The sequence below is a fragment of the Amphiura filiformis genome, chromosome 18, assembly GCF_039555335.1.
Source record: "Amphiura filiformis chromosome 18, Afil_fr2py, whole genome shotgun sequence".
In the NCBI taxonomy this organism is placed as follows: Eukaryota; Metazoa; Echinodermata; class Ophiuroidea; order Amphilepidida; family Amphiuridae; genus Amphiura; species Amphiura filiformis.
In genome coordinates this window covers 54920521-54945606 of record NC_092645.1, presented here as the reverse complement: position 1 = coordinate 54945606, position 25086 = coordinate 54920521, and the positions used below count along the sequence as shown (strand labels likewise).

At 35.3% G+C, this 25086-nt stretch overlaps 1 pseudogene; it reads left to right on the top strand.

Annotated features, from left to right (window-relative positions):
- The first annotated feature begins 20638 nt into the window (after positions 1-20638).
- On the top strand, positions 20639-20724 carry LOC140140179 (small nucleolar RNA U3; annotated as a pseudogene).
- The last annotated feature ends 4362 nt before the right edge of the window (positions 20725-25086 follow it).

The following is a 25086-nucleotide window of genomic DNA, read 5'->3' as shown; positions in this document are numbered from 1 at the left end:
GAAATTGCCTGTCTCAACCCAAGTTGACTTGAAATGGTTTGTAAGCATGAAAATAAAACAAAATATAAAAATATTCAATTATACAGTTTAGCTAGCAACGCAGAATTCATCACATATAAATAAATACATTAAATATCAGTAGCGTTCAAACCGTAGAAGTGATGATGTAACAGGATTAATTACCATGATAGCAATAGATTAATACAATTTTTGAATATATCGCCCTGCACTACAAGCAGGTTGTACTCAGCACCTGTGTATACCTGCAATCATTGATTGAATACAATACCGCTCTTTTTTCTTTTGGTCAAAAGTGCCCCTTAAACATCTGTTAAAGCACCCGATTTATAGGGCAAATTTGAGTGCTTTTTTGGTGTTTTTTGTGAAAAATTGGTGTACTGATGGGTGACAAAATAGCAAAAAGTAAGTAGGCCAATAGAGAAAGCTTAGAGAGAAAGTCAGCATCCAAAAGTATGCGTGGCACTTCCCCGTACAGAATTTTTCGAAGACCCCCTTCCCCTGGGCTCGGCACTGTCTAGTTATCATTGTCAATATGCAATAATTACCTATATTAAGGGGTACTACACCCTCGATAAATTTGTGTCTATTTTGCATTTTTCTCAAAAACTAATAACACAGTGGTAACAAAGTTATGTATATTATAGGGGCAAGGAATCAATTATTACACTGGAATTTCAGTGACCCAAGACAAGCCGTTCGTTATTTATGATAAGAAATAAGGTACCGCTAGGATGTACCTCATTTACGATCATATATACTGAACCGCTTGTCTTGAGTCACTGAAATTTCAGTGTAGTAATTGGACACCTTGCCCCAATAATATACATAACTGTTGTTACCAGTGTGTTGTTAGTTTTTGAGAAAAATGCAAAAATAGTCACAAATTTACCACAGGGGTGTAGTACCCCCTTAAGAAGTCGATTTTTTTTTTCATTTGAGTACAAAATAACACCATACCTGCTTGTAAGCTTTTGTAATTTAGTTGCTAGCACATTTTCCGTGTGTTTCCTAATTTCCCCTTTGGTCATAATACAGTACGTACGAACTCATCAGAGTAAACGAACTTTCGAGCACTTGTCACGCAATGGTTTTAGTCCAAGAGTGATCATTTTTCACGCGCGTAATATTTTTGAGATTTAAATAGGGTCGTGTCCCAAAATCAATTTCGGTTAACTGTTTCACATATAGTAAGGGCTCGGATGGCGACATTTTTACGTGTTTTTGTTTTGTTTTGTTTTTTGTGAGACCTGAGAGCACACCAGACATATCGAATTGCATTTTAAATACGTGGATATCAAATAATTTTGATTTTTTTTTGAAAGTCTCGATATAATACATATATTTTTATAGCAAATTATTAAAAATTGATATTTTTTAATTTAACAGTCCTCGAAGTAAGTTGTATAATCTAATGATATGTATTTGAAGTGTATGCAGCTGGAATGCCGTCCATCTGTTGGAAATTTCGGACCTTTCGTATTGAAGATACTGAGATTTTTCCCCCAGACACCAAAAAATGTAGGTCTTTGGGGGATGTATTATCTTCAATATGAAAGGTCAAAATTTTCAATTGACGGTGGCTGTTCAGCACAGGTACATACACTTCATTAGATTTATAAAGTTTACTTCGATGACTGTTAAATATCAAAAATATTAAATTTTAATAATTTGGCATAAAACGCGAATTTCAAAAATCACAATTTTTTGATATCGTCAGGACATTCCTCGTATTCAGAATGCAATTCGATATGTCTGATGTGCTCTCATCTCATGTCCCACAAAAACAATACTGTGCAAACGTTCCTATCAGATTCCTTAAATCAACCGATTAAGGGATGGGGTATGAACGTTTGGACAGTATTATTATGGGACATTAGAGCACATCAGACATATCGAATTGCATTCTGAATACGAAGAATGTCCTTCTGATATCAAATAATTTTGATTTTTGAAATTCGCAATGTAATACACATTTTATGGCAAATTATTAAAAATTGATATTTTTGATATTTAACAGTACTCGAAGTAAACTTTATAAATCTGATAATATGTACTTAAAGTGTATGTAGGTGGGATGAAAAGCCGACGATCAATTGAAAATTTTGACCTTTCATATTGAAGATATGGATTTATTTTCCCAAAACACCCAACAAATTAGGTCTTTTGGGGAAAAAAATCCATAACTTCAATATGAAAGGTCAACATTTTCAATTGATCGTCGGCTTTTCCTCCCAGCTATATACACTTTAAGAATATGTCATTAGATTTATTAAATTTACTTCGAGGACTGTTATGTGAAAAATATCAAATTTTAATAATTTGTCGTAAAATTTGTATTATATCGTGAATTTCAAAAAATGAAAATTATTTGATATCAGAAAGACATTCTTCGTATTCAGAATGCAATTCGACATCCCTGATGTGCTCTCATGTCCCACAAAAATACTGTCGAAACACTCAAAACGCTCATTCCAGATCCCTTAATCTATTTCAATCAATTATCCCTGGCTTGTTAGTCGCTAAATCGGTGACAAAAACAAACAAATTATACTCTTTCGCGAAAATTCGGACTTTAAACATGTTAACCAGGACAAGTTTCAAAGAAACTAAATAATGTGATATTGTGAATCTGCCAGGGTAATCGAAACGGGAAAATCATAAGTCAATTATTTTACATGATTTTGCAAACTCTTTGATCAGTTGATGTAAAATCGGTCTGTACCGCATAACATGAATACAATTGGCACATTGTATGTTAGTAATGTAAAAGTGTAAATTAGTTAATTTTACGTTTTAAGGGACCGTTCACAAACACTTGTTAGGGGGGCCTGATGCAAAAAGGGGGCCTGAAAATGATTAACCCTCCTAAGGGGGGGATCCTGAAAAAATGACCACAAATTTTCCGGGGAAAATTGAGTTTATATGCTTTTCTATGGGGTTGACCCATAATTTTCATGTCAAAAGGGGGGTCTGAAATTTTGAGGTCTGTAAAGGGGGGGGGCCTTGAACATTTTTCGTGATGAAATTTTTTTGCATCAGGCCCCCTAACAAGTGTTTAGTGTGAACACTTGTTAGGGCGGTCCCTAAAGACTGTCCAGTGGCGTAGATTACTTTTTGACATTGGTGGGGGATGGGAATGGGGTTAGGAAAATAAGTTGACGTATCTATAGCACCTAAGGTGACAGAATAAATTTATGGTACAAATTTTTTTGCCATATTGAAGCTAAAATGGTGAAATTTTGGTGCCAAAGCTGAACAAATACGCGCGAAGAGCGCAAGAACTTCCACATAGATATCAATATTGGGCGGAAGATTGTATGGACGGGATTTACCGCCCCCACCCCCCGGATTTACGCATACGAGCCAAATCCAAGCTTAGATTAAAAATTCTTATTCTAATAATTATATTAAATATTCAAATCCATAACATTGATATTTTTAAATCTTACCATGGATTAATCTTGGATTAAAATAGACAGTAATTAAGACTAATTCAAATTAAGATTAAAAATCTATTATTAGATTAAAAAATTGTAATTTAATTCAGATTAGCTAATTTTAAATCTTTTAGATTAATAATTGTTAATATAAGCTTGGATTTTATTTATCACTCATCGCAATCGAAAATATTAATTTATTAAATATAGGAATTTAGAGTGTATCACTATGGGGAAATCTGATTCGAGTCATTTTATTTTGGAAAAATCTAGTATCGAGTAATGTGAATCGTTACATACAGAGAGGATGCTCGTACAAAACAAAGGTACTAACACCTCCAGGAGCGAACATTCCGGCCTGATAAAATGATTTTAAACAAGAACTGTCTTTAAAAAAGACAACGCCATGGATTAAGACCATGTTTCATAATTTTGCATTGCATTTTAGCCTGATACAATGATTATAAAACAGTTGAGGAAGGAAATACATTGAGATAATGGTTACTGCTTTCCAGAAAAAAGGATACTTTTTTGAAGAGATAAAACTTCCTTGATGATATGAGCGAAAACAACAAAGTTTCACTTTTTTAGTCTATTCGCGTGACAAACATGTTGCCTTCCTTGTTTCTATAATAATTGTTTACATGTTTAAAATGTCAGAACAGATTTGAAATCATGCGATCATTTTGAGGTATCCAGCCACCACAAGTTAGGCGTGCATCTGAATTTGGCGGTCTTGATCATGCACTGGGGAGGATGGAGAACTTAGATTTTACGAGAAGCTTAAACTGGCATCACAACCACTTTCCATGCACTAGGGAGGATGGAGAACTTAGATTTTAAGAGAAGTTTAATCTTGCATCACAGCCACTTTCCATGCACTGGGGATGATGGGGAACTTAGATTTCAAGAGAAGCTTAAACTTGTGTCACAACCATGGGGAGGATGCAGAACTTGGATTTTAAACTTGCATCGCAACCACTTTCTGCATTGAGGCCAATAGCATCACTGTAAAAATTCCCGAATACACGTTTTTAACACGTTTATTTCCGGATTTAACTCGTACATGTCGTAAAAGTATATAATTTTTTTTTTTAAATACTCCAACACCATTATAGTCATAGTATAAATTAATTTATTATAAACTGTTAGTTTGTCAAACTTCCTTTTCAAGTACAAATGATAAATTCATAAAGTTTGGATGGATGAAGCATCAATGAAAAAGTTATTTCGTGACGTCAAATTAACCGACCAATCAGATTGCAAGATAGATTTCCAATATGACGTCATTTCATTCATAAAGACATTATATGTCAAGAACAAATAAATGTGAAGGTTTCCATGGAAAAGAGTAAAACTATACCCAATGTCAAACCTATTATATCGTTGCCAAGTTCCTTCATGAGGTCGACAATAATGCAGGGCAATTACAGAGACGAGGCGAGCTGATCTTGAACTTAATTTGCAACATTTAGCCTAGTTTCAACTTATGCCTACTTATAGTAGGCCTAGTTTTCAAATATGCCATATAGTGCATTTAACTTAAAGCAATAATGTGCGATTTCTATAAAGAATAGATTCTTATTTGTTTTCCACAAAATGCTAGTTTTCACTGATCACATACGGTATCACTTTTAATTTCGAGCCAACAAATGAGGTAAAGCTTGTAATAATCGTAAAAGCTGATCGTTATTGAGCGGAGCTTCACATAGCTGGGACGTATAAATAAGATGTATAACGAATAGAGAGATACACACAGTTTATACGTCAATGATTCAATGATACACATGCACGAGACGTGTCAACCATCACTCGATCAGTGAACACGATAATAAAACGTAATTTTCTGTATAAAACACTTCAGGTTTATTCTTTCACATGGTATTTTAGCACACCATTGGGTAGGCCTATATACATGACAAACATGCAAAAGGTAGAAATTCGAGAAAAATTGAGGGCGTTGCTGTGGAGCAAATCACACGTTATGGCTTTTATAACATATTTGAAGTTCTCTTTTTTTTTCAGTGTTTGTAACCCGAAAACAGAATGTGTCAACCTGATAGAATCTATGGATTTCGTTTTTTCGACATGCGCGAAGTTACAATTTTAAAAAAGCCAACACCCGGGCCCGAAACATTAAAGAAAAATCCGAAAAACGCAGATGGCATGAAGACTGCTCTTCTCTTCCACTAGGATCCACAACATGCTCATCTATCATCAGGGCACAGTTCTTTAACCCCAATACATTTGTAAATTCATTGAATGACCTTAGAAAATTTGGGTACAAAAACTCATACTCTGAAACTTGAGGTCAAATTTTGCACTATGATTGTTTAATTGAGGTTATTGAACTATGCCATTGGGATGAGGCCATAGTGGTCCATAGTGTTTCAACAGAACAACAAATCAGAAGGATGGTTCAAATCCTGCATGGGTGAAAGTGAATTTTCCCACTATTTTGTCGTGAATGTTTTTTTTTCATGAAACGTGTGAATTGAGTGAAGAGAGCTTTTCATTGCCTCCATCAGCTTACATGTTATCTGCCCTTTGCCCTATATAAAAGGCATTCTAATATTATGTAGGCTTACAGGCCTAAACGCCTGTCTCTCTTAGTTTGCTAAAAGGGAGTTATCTTATGTTAACTTTTCAAATCTCACTTTCTTCTGCCTTGGCTTGATTTATAATTTTTGTATTCGTCACCGATGCATTTTTATCTTCTTACGAATGCTTGTTGACGAAAAATCTATTATATTATAGGCCTTTACGTCGACAATTATCGTTACTCACATGTGACTTCTAACAAAAGGCGCTGGTTCCCGTAGTATTCCTCCATCAAACCAAATCAATGCACGGCCTCGGATCTGGGAGATATAATCTGTCAACTATTCTATGTCAAATGAAACTATGAATCGGGCTTTAGTTCACCATGGTCAGTGTTACGCGTATGGAGAGATTGCGATTTCCAAACGTACGTATCGAACGTACGTGGAATCTATTCAACGCCACTCTCCTGTGACGGGAGTTTGAATAGAATCCACGTACGTTCGATGCTAAGTTTGGAAATCGCAATCTCTAAGATTGCGAGCTTTTAAAAAGTAGGCATTTTGCAAATTTAGGTAAAAAGCACTCAAATGTTGTATAATGTTAGCGGGACAAAAAGGATGCGCCATGGAAGTATGTCTAAGTATAAGCACTTTTTAGATTCCGATTTAATATCGAGATCCACTGTTAAATAAACAAAATCAGTACTTTTTAACCACCTATTGGTAATAATAATGGTAGTATTGCACTATTTGAATGCGTCACTATCCTGTTACATTAAAACTGAGATACCTGAAATCGGAAGTACTTCCATGCTATATATCAGTCCCAGATTTCCCATTGTAACCACACGCTTCCGATAACTTGGCTTCACACGCGCGCCTAATTTATATAGTTTCTGCAACAACAAAACCACGTGTTAAATACAGAACCACGGAGCCAATACTAGGCTTGTTTGTACTCATTTGAATGCATTTTTCATGCAGTTTCCAAAATTGGTCACAAAAATATGAAATTTTTAATTGTAAAAGAATTGTTCTTTGTGATGCTTTCATGAGTTGGGCATAATATTATTTCACGCTGAAGCAGATATATGGCACGCCACAGCCGTCTTATAACGTCGTTTAAAACACACGGCGAGTTAAAAAAATAAAATAAAAACGTATATAAATAAACGCATGCCACTCTCTTAAATTGCCCGATTGAATATTCAATCCAAAAGATTGCATTTTCAATCTTCTGCCGTCCCGAATAAGGGACAAATCGTTTCGACTGTATATTCAGTCGATTGATTTGAATCAAAAAGAGTGATTCTCAATCTTTTACCGATTCAAGTTATAGGGGCAAATATTTTTCGATTGAATTTTCAGTAGAAAGGATTAAATTTTCATTGTTTTTTCAATCTTTTGAAGGCTGGAATTAGGGAGGGACAAATCCTTTCCAATTGAAAAAAGATTGAAAATATTCATTCTAATAAAGTTTGAAATCTCATTCCAAACATATGCAACACATGTCATTTGGCAGTAGGCCCTACATTAGGAGTAACATATGATTAGATAGTGAAATCAGTCCGCAAAAAGAGTAAGAGTCAAACCAAAAAACCATTTCAATCCATTTAGATTGATTCCTATATCATCAAAAAATGCATGTCGAGTTTAAAAAATGGGTTATTCCTTCATGTAATTTTACACGAAATTAGGGTTAGTTTAGTTTATGATTAGGGTTAGGATTAGGCCTAGGATTAGGGTTATGATTATGATTAGGCTTAGGATTAGGGTTAGGATTAGCTTACACGAAATAATTTCATGAAGAATCGACCAAAAATGACGTCGAGTTTAAATATAAAATCGAGTATAAAAAAGGTCATTGAGGTTTTTTTAAAGGACATCGAGTTTTTAAAAAGATGACGTCAAGAAGACGTCTGTGGCGTGCCATAGTAGAGTGTTAATAGTTTTGCTTTCTCTGCCGCATATGTATCACAACATGATCCACAACATGTTCATCTATCAGGGCACAGTTCTTTAACCCCATTACATGTGTACATTCATTGAATGCCCTTAGAAAATTTGGGTACAAAAACTCATACTCTGCAAGTTGAGGTCAAATTTTGCACTATGAGGGTTTAATTGAAGTTATTGAACTATGCCATTGGGATGAGGCCATTGATGTTACTATTGATACCACAGAATCGAAAACCAATCTTTTCCGGGTTGAGACCACTTTCTTGTTTAGGCGTTGTGTACTAGGCGCCGAGCACATTTTCCTCTGGAACAATTAGTCGCCTGAAATAAACAAACCCTTCGCACGCATATTTTCCAAACTTAAAACAAAAAGTTGTTATTAAAAGCATTTCGTCATAAAATTTAGTCATGTTCTTTGTCAAGGCCGTGGGAATTTCGAATTTACATTTTTTTCTTTTATAGTATGCCTCATTTACACGAATTAAGTAATAAAGTAGTCTTCGAGAGCATTACAGTCCAAATTACTTTCAGCACTGGAATAAGAAAATACAAGAAATTATAATAGTGCGTGCAGGCAGTCAACTTCAAAAGTAGAATTAAATCAGAGGCGATAATATTGCCTAAATTCCCTAATTCTTTAATTGGCAACCATTTCTCAGTTGCATCTTGTGAAAGCATTATTTACAAACCTGCATGCCATTTGTATACAATAATATTTTTTATAGATAAAATAGAAACACATTTCCGCCCTCTAAAATAAAATAAATCGACTTTAAGGCCAAAAAAGGTTGTATTTCCCCTGTCGGTCGGTCGGTCGATTTTTTTTTGCAAATGACCTCAAAAATCATACAAAAGGCTATACGGGGTGTAAAGCGTTGAAAACTATAGTTCCAAAACATTCTAACAAACGTTAATGCAATTAATCTGTTTCCCAAAATATATTTTACAATACATGTATACATTTTCACAACATTTAAAAATTGGTGTCATATGCTTGTTTGTTTATTGTTATGTGAAACAAACAAAAAAACGCAGATTCTTTGCGAATTCCGTATACTGTTTGTTAATTAAGGAGCCACAGTGGCGTATAGCCAGGATAAATGGGGGTGGGGCAACTTCCCCTCCTGTGAGAATTCTTACCCCTTCCCCTGTGGGATGCTGGCCGCCCTGATATGTGTAGGCCCTTTTTGTACTTTTTAGCCCATTTTTGACAATTTTCCCTCTTATGTTGCCTTGCATCCCCTCTTCTCACACCCCTCTGAAAATGTCCTGGCTACGCTCCTGGGAACCTATTACCACAATAGCAGTTCTCTGACATTCATGGTATAGGCTTTTTTGTTCCGCAATTAAAGTCCCATTCAGTGACCCCCGCGAGAAAGTGTAAAAAAAATGTTTAAAGATTCCTTAAAAGTGAAGGATAAGTCATTCAAATTGTCATTTGGTATTTTTGAAATGCAAAATTTGGCAAACAAAAACAAAGAAAGCGGCAGTATTGGCTAAGTTGAAGCCCCATTCAAATACATGTAGCTATACCCAGCAAACACAAAAACGTTTTAAAAACATTTAAAAAAAGTTATATTTAGGCTTTTGGTTTACATAAAAACGTTTTAAAAACATTAAAATGTCGTGTTATATAAAGGTCATGAAAACGTTTTAAAACGTTTTGTATGAAAACACACTACAACAATATTTTTAAAGTGTTTTCAAAAATGTTATTGTAAACTATTTTTGCAAACATTTTTGCCAAATATTTTGTCAACACTTAAATAACATTATGTTAAAATATTTGCACCCAGCAAACACAGAAATGTTCTTAAAATGTTCTTTTCAAAACGTTTTTTGTAACATTTAAATGTCGGGTTATATAAAGGTCATGAAAAAGTTTTTAAAACGTTATTGCAAATATTTTGGGCAAACATTTTTCGTTTAGAATGTTTTGTATTAAGTTTTCAAAAATGTTTTTGCAATGTTATTAAATGTTTTTATCCCCTTTATATAACCCGACATTTAAACGTTTTCTGTAAAACATTTTTGTTTGCTGAGCAGTAGATTGTAAAAAAATATTTTTTAATGTTATGAAAACGTTTTATACCCTTAATATACCCTTTATTTTACCCGACATTTAAACGTTTCTGACAACTTTTTATAACCTTTGGCGAATGATGTCGAAAACGTTTTGTGTTTGCTCGGTAATTTATATACTGTCAGTATAAAAATTACAGATGCATGTAAAATGCCTTATTTTGTCTTAAATACACGACTTTCGGCTGAACCACTAACAGACCATGTTAGCACATCTGTGACAATGACAAAGGTACCAAAATCTGAATTTTGATGATTTTAACGATCGTCCGGATGAGCAAATCACTGAATGGGCCTAGTGCGATGAGGAATGGAAAGTGATTTTTGTCACCCATATAGTAAACATGCCAACATAATTGTACCAAATGTAGCAAAATCAAAATAATTACGTAGTTCAAAAGTTCAATAGTACCTGGCCAACTAGATTAGTAAATTGATAATTAATTAAATTAATAATTAAATAAAGAAATATAAATAAATAAATAAATAAATAAATAAATAAATAAATAAATTTATAATATAAATGAGTTAATAAATAAACAAATAATCAAATTCATTCATTCATTCATTTATTCATTCATTTATTTAATAATAAATAAACGTAGTCTCGATTTTTTTTACATGTGTATGTTGTTCAAGAGTCAAAGGAAAGAAAAACAACAACATATACGATTATTAGTTGTTATTAATTTAGCGTTTCGCCCATAAAGTGCACAAAATCAAAAAGCTTTTGAAAGAGTATAAAGCATAAGAAGAAAACATTATAATTAATGATACCTTTCCTTTTATTAAATCTATAGATAATGTCATATTAATTAGTCCCACTGAATGCAGACATCATTAAATTGCATTTTGTATTTCTTTAATTATTTTCTCTTGATGAGGACAAGGTCGTGTTAAAAGAAGCCGTTCACGGAGATGAGAAATAGAACATTTGACTTCTTACATTAAATGGTTATTTTACAGCTACGGTCTCCTCAACCGCGACTATGCCATGTGTAACTATGCAGTACCCGCGTATGATTCTTTGGTACCTATTATTTAGTTTGTCATGGTTTGACAAAGCAGATAATTAGGAGTCGAAAGTTTGGAAACAAACAAAAACAGGGGCACATTTCACATTTGAGGGGTGGGAGGGGGGCTTCATTGGGGTCGGAAGCTGGGGAGGGGCAAAAATAGGCTGAAAATACCACATTGGTCCCCTGTCCAAATCTGAAGATTTAATGATACTCGTAGCTGTGCTGCACCGAAGCAGGTGCCTCATAGGTCAGGCACAGGATGACGCGAGGTTCCTCCCACTGGAGTATCGATGTAGTACCGGTACCTTCGGAGTTAATACCATACATTTTGACTTCAGAATCCATGGTACCTATAGCATTATTATCGTGATTATAAAAGGAGCACCTTCATCATATGAAGCAAAATGTGCAGCCAGACTTGCATATAACCGATTTCGATGTGTATACAAATAATAAATATAATCACATCCTCCAATGTTACATAAAACAATAAAAAGAACATAGAAATAATTGATTTTTGTCTTCATTAATATTCACCAAATTTAATTAACCGAAACATTTCGTGGGCTGTGACGATTTCAAACATGTTTAAAACCAACAAACGCGACTCATCCGAAACCGCGCTCCTCCCGTTTTTACCGGTTATATAAAGGATGTTATGTCATTGTACTTTTTTGATCAACACTTGCTAACCTTTTTTCTTTATTTCAGAAATATGATGTACAGCGTGTTTTATATTTATTACAATATTTACCTATCAAACGTACCGCAATCATTTCAACTAAATAATATTATATAATCCCTATCCGTGCACAACTCACGTGCAAGTTCCAAAATTTATAAAATTTCGAAAAAGTTTTTAATTTGACATTTTTATGGATATTATTTGGAATCTACGTGAAAAATGCGTTCAAATGAGTACCAACATGCCTGGGCTTCTTTCAATGGTTCGTGGCTACAGGATTTAGATTTTATGAAAACATTTTAATTTTAATATCTTTGATTATACAGATGAGACTGGGACACGCGTGTGTGCAATATATTTATGTGGCTAATATAACAGGCGATTAAACAGAGGTGGAGTTTGGAATTAACCCGTAGATTTAATGAATTATAATATGTGAAATTAAGTTTCATAAATGTCAAAACTGCCGTGCACTATATTCTAATGAATACAAACCACAAAATTGTGAACGCTGGGTATTTGTATTTAATATTGTGTCGATTATTATTTACCATTATGAAAAAAATACTGGAAGGAAGGTATTCCGATTAACAGTCCATATTAAAACTCGGATATGGTTTAGCAGAGGTAAATAAATCTAGTATTTTATAAAGTAATTAGCAATTTATTTGGGTGGGGAGGGGACATTCTGAGGTGAAATTGTCAAAATCAATGGTTATTTCAGTGTTCTGTTTGGGTAAAATTTAGCGGGGTCTTTCGGAGTTGCGAGGTCCAAAAACGTCTTTCCGGGATGTACGATACCCACATATACACTCTAAATTACAGGGATTTAAATTCAAATCCAAAAGACTTACTTTTAAAACTTTCAGAGACTGTAGTTAGGGACCAATCAATATAGGATTAAAATAAATCTTTACAAAGTTTTATAAATTTCAGTCCCACAGGGATTTAAAAATGCAAGTCCATTGGATTTAATATTCAAGTCCTTTAAGATTTACTTTTAAGCATATCTGGGATTTATTTCAAAATAATATAAATCTTTATGGGGATTTAAATATCGATATTGAATACAAGTCTATGTGACTTCTTATCAAGCAATACGTCTATTCACGGCAGAAATACCAAGTCAGGACTACTTCTTTCATAAAGTTCAAGCAATAGTCTGCAGTACCAGTGATAGTTCCAGTGTCACTGCAGTGGCCGAGTGTGATCCTTCATGGAAATAAGCTTACCCATTTATAAATTATATTATGCGTATAGGTAAGCTTATACAGCTGAAGCACAGACTATAGGCCTACCTCGGCGATTGAAGATAATGTTCACATTGGCCCTTCGTGCACAACAATGTAAGCTTTCTCATGGAAGTTATAGTCACTGACATTGGCAATTACAGCATCTGGGATGCCATTCTGCAAATCAAATCGTCCATATCACGTCATTCATTCGCTCGCCACCACACGAAATCGTAAAAGAAAGATGGCGGCTGAGCAGTCAGGGAAACGTTTCGATTTGATCACGTGCACGCACCATCGCGTTGTGATTGGTTTACTGTTTAATTCTTTCGAAAGATTTAAAAATAGACTTTCTTTTTCCCGATCCCAAAGAAAATTTAAATCAAACCCCGCGTAAAATAAATCTTAAAGACTTAAAAATTTTCAAGTCTCAACTAAGATTTAAATTTTAAGTCTTTCTAATTTAGAGTGTACAACCAGGCTTTCATCTTCATCATTTTCATGATATTGGCATCTGAGAGTTTACAGCTCGTGCCTCCCTCCTCGCTCCATCCTATGAAGCTTGGACAAAACATTGTTTGTCAAATCTTTCGTTGATAAAACGTCATAATAATAATTACAAAATAAATAAATGCCCGGAGGCTATTTTATAGTCATGACCATTTGGAGGTAGTGGGTTTAAACGTCAAATTTCCGCCTCAGCCACTTTTCACCACAAATCAATAAACCATTAGGTATAGCCTAAGTATTTTGATAGGAAATGATCTCACATACTTACGAAAATATTTTATCCGTGATATATCTAATCAGGTGTTTGTTAGTGGTGTGTTTGTTTGTTTGCTTGTTTGTTTGTTGTGGTGGCCTACCGGTTGAGGCGTTCGACTCATGAGCGTAGGTTCGAGCCCTGTCAGGGACAAAGTGTTAAGGCCTTGGACAACAGTGGCGTAGCGTCATAGTATGGGGGTACGTACCTCCCTCGCTTTGAAAATCATAGAAAATGACTGAAAACGGTTTGTGCCCCCTCCCCTCAGGCCCCCCCTCGTGGTCGAAGTCCCTCCCCGATATGATGACTCACGCTACGCCACTGTTAGTCAACACTCTATCTCGCTTGTGCCACTCCACCCAGGTGTAAAATGGGAGAGCTGTTAGGGGGTAGGTAATATCAGCATCGTTGTTGGGTGACTCTGTTTGAAATCTACACCCCCTGTGTGACAGATTAAGATCATGTCTTCCATAAGGGGTGTATAGATTTAAACTGGAACAGCCCAATTTTGCTTTTCACCATGCTTCATAGTACAAGTTGAACACACAATATATTATCTGATATTTTTCTGCAGCAAATCAATAATTATTATTCTCAACGTTTAATTTATACCATTATTATTATAGCTTGGGCGCGTCGCCTTTCAATTATATTTTACATGATTTAAATCACGCTGATTTAAACCGAGACCAAAGACTTTAATTGATTGTTATTTAAAAAAAATAGGAAAGCGCGATGTGCATTGCATTTTATTGAAACAATGAGAAATAGAAAATGGTCTTAATTGACACAATATGCGTGTTTGTCCATTGGTGACACATTGGTCTTTTAGCAAAGTTTGCGTTATAGTAATTTTCGCAAAATGAAGCAAAACTACAAACCTGTAATAAAACGATTCAATTGATTTTTACAAGACACAAACCATATGTGGCTTGGCGTGTTCCCACAGAACCAGGAATTTTACTTTTGAGATTTTTATATCGCTATAGGTAAGATAATATGGGATATGGTGTGTGGAGATGAGATAAGATAATAAGCTAAAATGGCAAACATGAGACCAAATGAAATGAGATGCGATGTGACATAAGATGAGATAAAATGAGATGAGCTAAAATGAAATGACATAAGATGAGATAAAATGAGATGAGATAAAATGAAATGATATAGAAATATTATCTGATTATGATGAGCTCAAATTAAATGAGACGAGATGAGATCAAATTAAATGACAGATAAGCCGAGATGTGATAAAACTAAATGAGATGAGTTCAAATGAAATGAGATAAGATATGATGAGATTAGATGAGATGAGATGAGATAAAATAGCTGTGATGAGATAGGATGTGATGAGATGAGGTAAGATAATATGGGATATGGTGTGTGGAGATGAGATAAGATAAGATGTGAAGAGATGAGGTAAGATAATATGGGATATGGTGTGTGGAGATGAGATAAGATAAGATGTGAAGAGATGAGATAAGATGAGATGAGATACGATGGGATGTGATGTGATGTGATATGATGAGATAAGCTGATATGAAATGAGATAAGATATGTGACGAAATGTGATGAGATGAGAAAAGATGAAATGTGTTGTGATGAGATTTGAGATGAGATGAGGTATGATGGGATATGTTGTGATATGATGAGATAAATTCAGATGAAATGAGATAAGATGTGACAAGATGTGATGAGATGAGATAAGATGAAATGTGATGAGATGGTGAGATGAGATGAAGAGATGATGGGATATGGTGTGATATGAGATAAATTCAGATAAAATGAGATCAGATTTGACGAGATGAGATAATACGAAATGTGATGAGATGTGAGAGGAGATGTGAGATGAGGTATGGTGGGATATGGTGGGATATGATGAGATAAATTCAGATGAAATGAGATAAGATGTGACGAGATGTGATGAGATGAGATAATATGAAATGTGATGAGATGTGAGATGAGATGAGATGAGATATGATAGGATATGGTGTGATATGATGAGATAAATTCAGATGAAATGAGATAAGATATGTGACGAGATGTGATGATATGAGGTAATATGAAATTGGATAAGATGAGATGTGAGATGAAGTGAGATGAGACATGGTGGGATATGGTGTGATATGATGAGAAAATTCAGATGAAATGAGATATGATGTGACAAGATGTGATGAGATGAGGTAAGATGAAATGTGATGAGATGGTGAGATGAGATGAAGAGATGATGGGACATGGTGTGATATGAGATAAATTCAGATAAAATGAGATAAGATTTGACGAAATGTGATGAGATGAGATGAGATAATATGAAATGTGAGATGAAATGAGAAACGGTGGGATATGGTGTGATATGATGAGATAAATTCAGATGAAATAAGATAAGATGTGACGAGATGTGATGAGATAATATGAGATGTGATGAGATAATATGAAATGTGATGAGATGAGATGTGAGATGAGGTGAGATGAGATATGGTGGGATATGGTGTGATATGATGAGATAAATTAAGAAATGAGATAAGATGTGTGACGAGATGCGATGAGATAATACGAAATGTGATGAGATGTGAGATGAGATGAGGTATGATGGGATATTGTGTGATATGATGAGATACATTCAGATGAAATGAGATAAGATGTGACGAGATGTGATGAGATGAGATAATATGAAATGTGAGTTGAGATGAAATGAGATGAGATAAGATGGGATATGGTGTGATATGATGAGATACATTCAGATGAAATGAGATAAGATATGTGACGAGATGTGATGAGATAATATGAAATGTGATGAGATGAGATGTGAGGTGAGATGAGATATGGTGGGATATGGTGTGATATGATGAGATAAATTAAGATGAAATGAGATAAGATGTGTGACGAGATGCGATGAGATAATACGAAATGTGATGAGATGTGAGATGAGATGAGGTATGATGGGATATTGTGTGATATGATGAGATAAATTAAGATGAAATGAGATAAGATGTGTGACGAGATGTGATGAGGTAAGATGGAATGTGATGAGATGAGATGTGAGATGAGATTAGATATGATGGGATGTGGTGTGATATGATGAGATAAATTCAGATGAAATGAGATATGTGACGAGATGTGATGAGATAAGATGAAATGTGGTGTGATGAGAAGTAAAGAGATGTGATGTGATAAGATGAATTGAGATACGACGAGATGTCATTTGATGAGATGAGATGAGATGTCATGAGATGAGATGAGATATGATATGAGGAAATATAATAAATTATAATCCCAATCATTTTTGTCAACCCCCACATGTCCTGATATTTAAAATAAATGTTATTTTGGCGCGATATAAAAGTAAAACATTTTACTTAAAAACTAACTTGCTTTCCAATTTTAAATTGGTATATCGTACGGGCCATTATACACAAAATCTACTTAAAGTGTCCTCGGAGAAGATACCCTTCCCAGAATCCTTTGCAACATGACGCATCATCACATTTCATATTACTTCGTACAGGTTCCCTTTGTTTTCATGTTGAGAATACACTGGTCGATAGTCAAGAAATTTAACATACTTTGCAAGATCTGGATGTGCTCTGCTCATTGAGGTACTTTTTTGTCACTATCATGACTATCACAGCAAATCAGTACAGAAAATTGAAATGGAAGAAATGCATTGTGGGAAGTCTGAAATATCTTCTCTGGGGTGTCCTTGAGCAAGTACTGTCACCACCAAAAAATCAATGTCAACTTCTAAAAATTGCACTTCTCATATGCCCTAGTTTAAATCATCGTATAGATACTCGATTTCCTTATACTAAATTAGAGTTGAACATAAATGTTTTTTGACATAAGCCCTGTAATTATAATTACGAGTACCATTACCCAATTTAATAGTCCACTTTATATTAGTCTTAACTCAATTTTATGATTTAACATACAGATCATAATCAATAGGAAAAGACATGGTTCATGTGTCAGATCTGTGGAACCACAGAACCGGTTTACATTTTGCTAATCGTAAGGTTCGCTAATCCTAATGTGCGCTAGTCCCAGAAGTTTGCTAGTCCCAGGTTGCTACCTTACCCCAATATCCTCAACCCTTTTAAGGGTTGAGGATATAGGGTTAAAATGCTCTGTGTTCTAAGCCATAGGCTTCAACATAAAAAGTCTCTAAATTTTGAGATATAGCCGATGTGATGTGCTATCAAGCAAAATTAGTAGGAATTCGGATATATATTGATTTCGAGATACAGCCAAACAAAGGAAATATTTCCTTTTGCTTCCTGTTGTTTTGGAAACTCTTTAATTGCTCATATCTTTGGAACTGTTGTTCAATTTCAATTAATGGGGTGTTCTGCAAAATGCAGCTTTGTAAAATATGCTTTTGCTATCCTTTAAGAAACTGAAAAATTTAGTATTTCCGAGTTCCGACTGATTTTGCTTGATCGCATCACATATAAAGATGTTTATGTTTTTTAACACAAGATAGTGTTAAAAGTGTGTTTTTTAGCGTTTTAGTGTTATTTTAGTTAATTAACACACCTTCACAGTACAAACAAGTGTTTATTAAGTGTTCAAGTGTTTATTAAGTGTTGCTCTGCTGGGATGTTTTATGAACTAGAGTGGCCTATGTGTGTTAATTATTTGATTAGATTCAGTCAGATAAAACAATTTCAACGGAAATCTCTGATAACCCCTTCCAACTATCATCTGTTAGTAAATGCTATCTACTGCTGATAGCATAAAATGTATACTCACTGAAAACCAAATCCGAGTCGAATGACTCATCCAACCGGGTCTGGCGATATTGACTACCTCAAACGGGTCACTTGGACTCATCAAAATGAGTCCAGCAACAATGACAACCAGATGTGACTCATCTATGTTAGTCAATATGTATCACATGACTCATCTTGGTTAGTCAAAGGGATATTGACTAGACTAAGTGAGTCAAACTGAGTCACATAGACTAAACAATATGAGTCCAGCAACAATGACAATCAGATGTGACTCATCTAGATTAGTCAAGCTGTATCACATGACTCATTCAGCATAGTCAAAGGGATATTGACTAGACTAAGTGAGTCAAAGCGAGTCATGTGGACTCATCAATATGAGTCCAGCAACAATGACAACCAGATGTGACTCATGTAGATTAGTCAATCTATATCACATGACTCGTTCAGCATAGTCAAAGGGATATTGACTAGACTAGGTGAGTCATGTGGACTCATCAATATGAGTCCAGCAACAATGACCAGATGTGACTCATGTAGATTAGTCAATCTGTATCACATGACTCATTCAGCATAGTCAAACGGATATTGACTAGAATAAGTGAGTCATATGGACTCATCAATATGAGTCCAGCAACAATGACTAGATGTGACTCATGTAGATTAGTCAATCTGTATCACATGACTCATTCAGCATAGTCAAACGGATATTGACAAGACTAAGTGAGTCATGTGGACTCATCAATATGAGTCCCACAACAATGACCAGATGTGACTCATGTAGATTAGTCAATCTGAATCACATGACTCATTCAGCATAGTCAAAGGGATATTGACTAGAATAAGTGAGTCATGTGGACTCATCAATATGAGTCCAGCAACAATGACCAGATGTGACTCATGCAGATTAGTCAATCTGTATCACATGACTCATTCAGCATAGTCAAAGGGATATTGACTAGAATAAGTGAGTCATGTGGACTCATCAATATGAGTCTAGCAAAATGACCAGATGTGACTCATGCAGATTAGTCAATCTGTATCACATGACTCATTCAGCATAGTCAAAGGGATATTGACTAGAATAAGTGAGTCATGTGGACTCATCAATATGAGTCTAGCAACAATGACCAGATATGATTCATGCAGATTAGTCAATCTGTATCACATGACTCATTCAGCATAGTCAAAGGGATATTGACTAGACTGAGTGACTCGCATGGACTTATCAATATGAGTACAGAAACAATGACAACCAGATGCGACTAATGTAGATTAGTCAATATGTATCAAATGACTCATTCAGCATAGTCAATAGGATGTTGACTAGACTAAGTGAGTCGAAGGGAGTCACATGGACTCATCAATAGGAGTTCAGCAAAAATGACAATCAGAGGTAACTCATCTAGATTAGTCAATATATATCAAATGACTCATTCAGCACAGTCAAAAGGATATTGACTAGACTAATTGAGTCGTAGCGAGCATCAATATGAGTCCAGCAACAATGATCAACCAGAAGCAACTCATCTAGATGTATCAAATGGCTCCGACATCAAAATGGACTCATCAAAATTAGCTCAGGAATCAATGCCAACCAAATGTGACTCATCTAGGTTAGTTGGCCTGTATCAAATGACACATCATGGTAAGTCAGATAGATATTGACTATACTTAACTCAAAATGAGTCACATGGATTCATCAAAGTGGTTTCAACAGCAATATCAAATGATTGTGACTCATCTAATGTAGTCTTGTCTGTATCAAATCACTCATCTCGTTAGTAAAATTAATGGATATTGACTAGACTTAGACAATGTAGCCTAAAACTATAGAAACTGGGTTAGTTTATAAACCAACCTGCTTTAGACATATGAGTCAAGGCTGGACTCATCTTTGTTAGTCACGCTGACTCAGTTTATTATATTAAAACTCAGTGCAACTAATCAGTGCAACTAATCATAATTAAACATAAAACTAAATAACTTTGGGCAACAAATAATTATTGTGATGAGTAATAATTGTCTCAGGATCTAAATCGTAAATATTATACTGAGTTGAAATAATAGGAAACAAAACCACGGATGACAGAACGCAGGGAAAACAATATTTAACACCACTCATTCTATATTTTCAAACAAATACATTAGAATTTTCTTCCCGTACATCTTTAAGACCGTACTTTTAAGGATAATTTCTGGAGTATGTGTCACCATGCTATCAAATACACTTGATGGCTATCCAAACCATTGAAATGGGTCAGTTTAAACTGCTCATGTGATGACTCATCTTTGTCAGTCATCATAGATTGTTTACTGACTTACTTGGCTGGGTCAAATTAGACACATGTGAGTCAAGGCTGGACTCATCTTTGTTAGTCACACTGACTCTCAATGTTTTATTGACTAATTTAACTGGGTCAATTTAGACATAGCTTGACTCACCCATGTGAGTCAAGGCTGGACCCATCTTTGTTAGTCACATTGACTGACTCGTTTAACTGGGTCATTTTAGACATAGCTTGACTCACCCATGTGAGTCAAGGCTGGACTCATCTTTGTTAGTCACATTGACTCTATGTCTAAAATGACCCAGTTAAGTGAGTCAAAAACATTTTACTGACTCATTTAATTGGGTCATTTTAGACATAGCTTGACTCACCCATGTGAGTCAAGGCTGAACTCATCTTTGTTAGTCACACTGACTTATGTCTAAAATGACCCAGTTAAGTGAGTCAATAAAACATTTTATTGACTCATTTAATTAGGTCATTTTAGACATAGGGCTGGACTCGTGTTTATGAGTCACTGTGACTCGGATTTGGTTTTCAGTGCTGCTCACTGACCAATACCAACCCAGCAAACACATAACGTTTTACCGAAAACGTTTCCTATGTGTCGGATTAAATATAAAGGGTACGGTACTGAAAAGGTACTGAAACTTGCTTCAAAACATTCGAACATAATTTAAGTGTTGACAAAATATTTTGCAAACCTAGTTTGCCCAAAAATATTTTACAATAACATTTTGACCACATTTTTTAAATGTTGTTGTTGTGTTTTTTTTTATACACATACATGTAAAACGAACAAAGTTTTGATAATTTTCCTATAACCCGACATTTAAATGTTATGAAAACGTTTTGATCAAAACCAAAACACGTTTATACGTTTTAAAAACATGTTTGTATTTTCTGTGAACTTTGACTTTGACTTGAGAAGGATAGAACGAAGGTCTACATGATTTCATCAGATCAGAAGTGTTCAGTGCTTATATCACACAGAAGACCCATATTTTTTGAGCTGTGTTTCTATTTCTAGGCTAGCCTATAATATTATACTTTTTATAAATTGCATTTAGATTAATGCAATTGCATTTCTGTGTTGTTGTTTGCCGTTGTTTTTTGTTTTGCCGTTATAATAATTGTCGGAGGTTTTGTGTGATATAACCAGTGTTCAGTGTTCTGTGTTGTTGTTTGCCGTTGATTTTTGTTTTGCCGTTATAATAATTGTCGGAGGTTTTGTGTGATATAACCAGTGTTCAGTGTTCTGTGTTGTTGTTTGCCGTTGATTTTTGTTTTGCCGTTATAATAATTGTCGGAGGTTTTGTGTGATATAACCAGTGTTCAGTGTTCTGTGTTGTTGTTTGCCGTTGATTTTTGTTTTGCCGTTATAATATTGTTGGAGGTTTTGCGTGATATAACCAGTGTTCAGTGTTCTGTGATGTTGTTTGCTGTTGATTTTTGTTTTGCCGTTATAATATTGTTGGAGGTTTTGCGTGATATAACCAGTGTTCAGTGTTCTGTGTTGTTGTTTGCCGTTGATCTTTGTTTTGCCGTTATAATAATTGTCGGAGGTTTTGTGTGATATAACCAGTGTTCAGTGTTCTGTGTTGTTGTTTGCCGTTGATTTTTGTTTTGCCGTTATAATATTGTTGGAGGTTTTGCGTGATATAACCAGTGTTCAGTGTTCTGTGTTGTTGTTTGCCGTTGATTTTTGTTTTGCCGTTATAATATTGTTGGAGGTTTTGCGTGATATAACCAGTGTTCAGTGTTCTGTGTTGTTGTTTGCCGTTGATTTTTGTTTTGCCGTTATAATATTGTTGGAGGTTTTGCGTGATATAACCAGTGTTCAGTGTTGTTGTTTGCCGTTGATTTTTGTTTTGCCGTTATAATATTCTTGGAGGTTTTGCGTGATATAACCAGTGTTCAGTGTTGTTGTTTGCCGTTGATTTTTGTTTTGCCGTTATATTGTTGGAGGTTTTGCGTGATATAACCAGTGTTCAGTGTTCTGTGTTGTTGTTTGCCGTTGATTTTTGTTTTGCCGTTATAATATTGTTGGAGGTTTTGCGTGATATAACCAGTGTTCAGTGTTCTGTGTTGTTGTTTGCCGTTGATTTTTGTTTTGCCGTTATAATAATTGTCGCAGGTTTTGTGTGATATAACCAGTGTTCAGTGTTCTGTGTTGTTGTTTGCCGTTGATTTTTGTTTTGCCGTTATAATATTGTTGGAGGTTTTGTGTGATATAACCAGTGTTCAGTGTTCTGTGTTGTTGTTTGCCGTTGATTTTTGTTTTGCCGTTATAATATTGTTGGAGGTTTTGCGTGATATAACCAGTGTTCAGTGTTCTGTGTTGTTGTTTGCCGTTGATTTTGTTTTGCCGTTATAATATTGTTGGAGGTTTTGCGTGATATAACCAGTGTTCAGTGTTCTGTGTTGTTGTTTGCCGTTGATTTTTGTTTTGCCGTTATAATATTGTTGGAGGTTTTGCGTGATATAACCAGTGTTCAGTGTTCTGTGTTGTTGTTTACTCCTCTCCACCCAGGTGTTCATGGGTACCGGCATTCTTAAATGCTGGGAAGGTAACAGACTCGCTGTAGAGGAGGTGTAGCGATCCCCTATAGCAACATTACATGGAGGAGTCTGGCCCAATCGCCAATGAAAGAGAGATGGGCACTCTGATCACTGTTTATACAGGATCGTCTCCTTTACTTTTTTATATTTATCTTTAATAAAGCGGGGTTGATTTCATCTTCAATCTTTGAAACAAACGGACACAATTTTCTAGAATACCTGTCACCAGCAGGTACCAAGTTGACATTTAACTAATTTATCCGCAGTTTTAATGTACAATCCCTATTTGTTTTACAAGGACTCTCCAACCATTAATTTAACTTTCACAGCTTTCTTGTTAAGAGAAGTCATCGGACAATATTTTCTAGAGAATCTGTCACCAGCAGGTACCGAGTTGCTGAATGTGGTATTCCGATTGAAATCCATACACCCTCTATGCATGCAGTGGCGGCGCCAGGGGGCTGGGGATAGGGGAAAATGCCCTCCCCCGTCAAAACTCTTGCCCCCCCGCCCCAGTTTCCCCAGTAAAACCCAAAATTACGAAAATGTTCCCGTTTTGCCGCAATTTTGCGCAAAATTTGTTGATTTTGCCCTTCCCCTGAAATTCACTTTTCCCCTCAATGCCCCTCCCCGAAAAAAAAAAATCCTGGCGCCGCCACTGTAGGCATGTTAATCTCCCACACCGGGTGTGTAGATTTCAAATAGAACCACCCATTTAGGTAACCCCGTTTGAAATTCACACTCCCTGTGTGGAAGATTAAGGACATGTCTTCCATAGAGGGTGTATGGATTTCAACGGGAATAGCCCATTGTCATGGTTACTGTACATGGTGGTAACTGGTACACTTGGTGATGGCTTCTTGAAAACAGAATTAATTCACTTTGGAATAGCCCAATGCGAAGAATCACTTAAACTGCTTTTGTTGTATAAAGTAAAGTTTCCCTTTTTCAACACGTTTATCAAACCATTGAGTTGTTGAACTTGTTGATTTTTGTGTAAGAATAAGAGTAAGATCACAATTCTCCTGGGTGTTTCGTGTTTGGCTTTCCAAAGTGGGCTTTTATACAGTAAGCTACATGCAGTTTACAGACATTTTTAAGAGTGACACTTAAGCATCCAGTCGGGGTTTTTTTTCGAGGAATTATTATTTGTTCAACATTTACGTAAGCCGTGTGAAAAGTGTCATATTATGCACTCTTTAAAAACAGTTCTAATAATGGTTCTTGAGCTGTGCTTTATGTGGGACTTTAAATGGTTCTACAAAGAACAGAAAACGGTTCTGGATGTTAGAAAGAGCCATTTTAGATCTGAAAAGGGTTCTGGAAAGGTCAGAAAGAACCGTTTGGGGTTCTATCAATTTCCAAGAACCCTTTTCTTTTGAGGGTTCTCATAAAAGACTCCCGGCAAATAAAAACATGTTTTTAAAACATAATAATAGGCTAATCCATTTAAAATCCACACTAGGCCTACCCCTGTGGAAGATACTGTCAATATCTTCCACAGGGGGAGTATGAATTTCAAATGGAATGAACACATTAGCAGCACAATTTGAAACTCACCCTCCTTCTGTGGAAAATTCAGGTCGAATCTTTCTCTCAAAAATATTTTTTACCGCTTTAAGGAATTGGATAGCAACGTTTGCACAGTATTTTCTGTGGGATATATAAGAGCACATCAGACACATCGTATTGCATTCTGAATACGAGGAATGTCTCTTTTGAATTTATCAAGGGGTATAGCAGTTCTTGGAATTTAAAAAAAATCGAT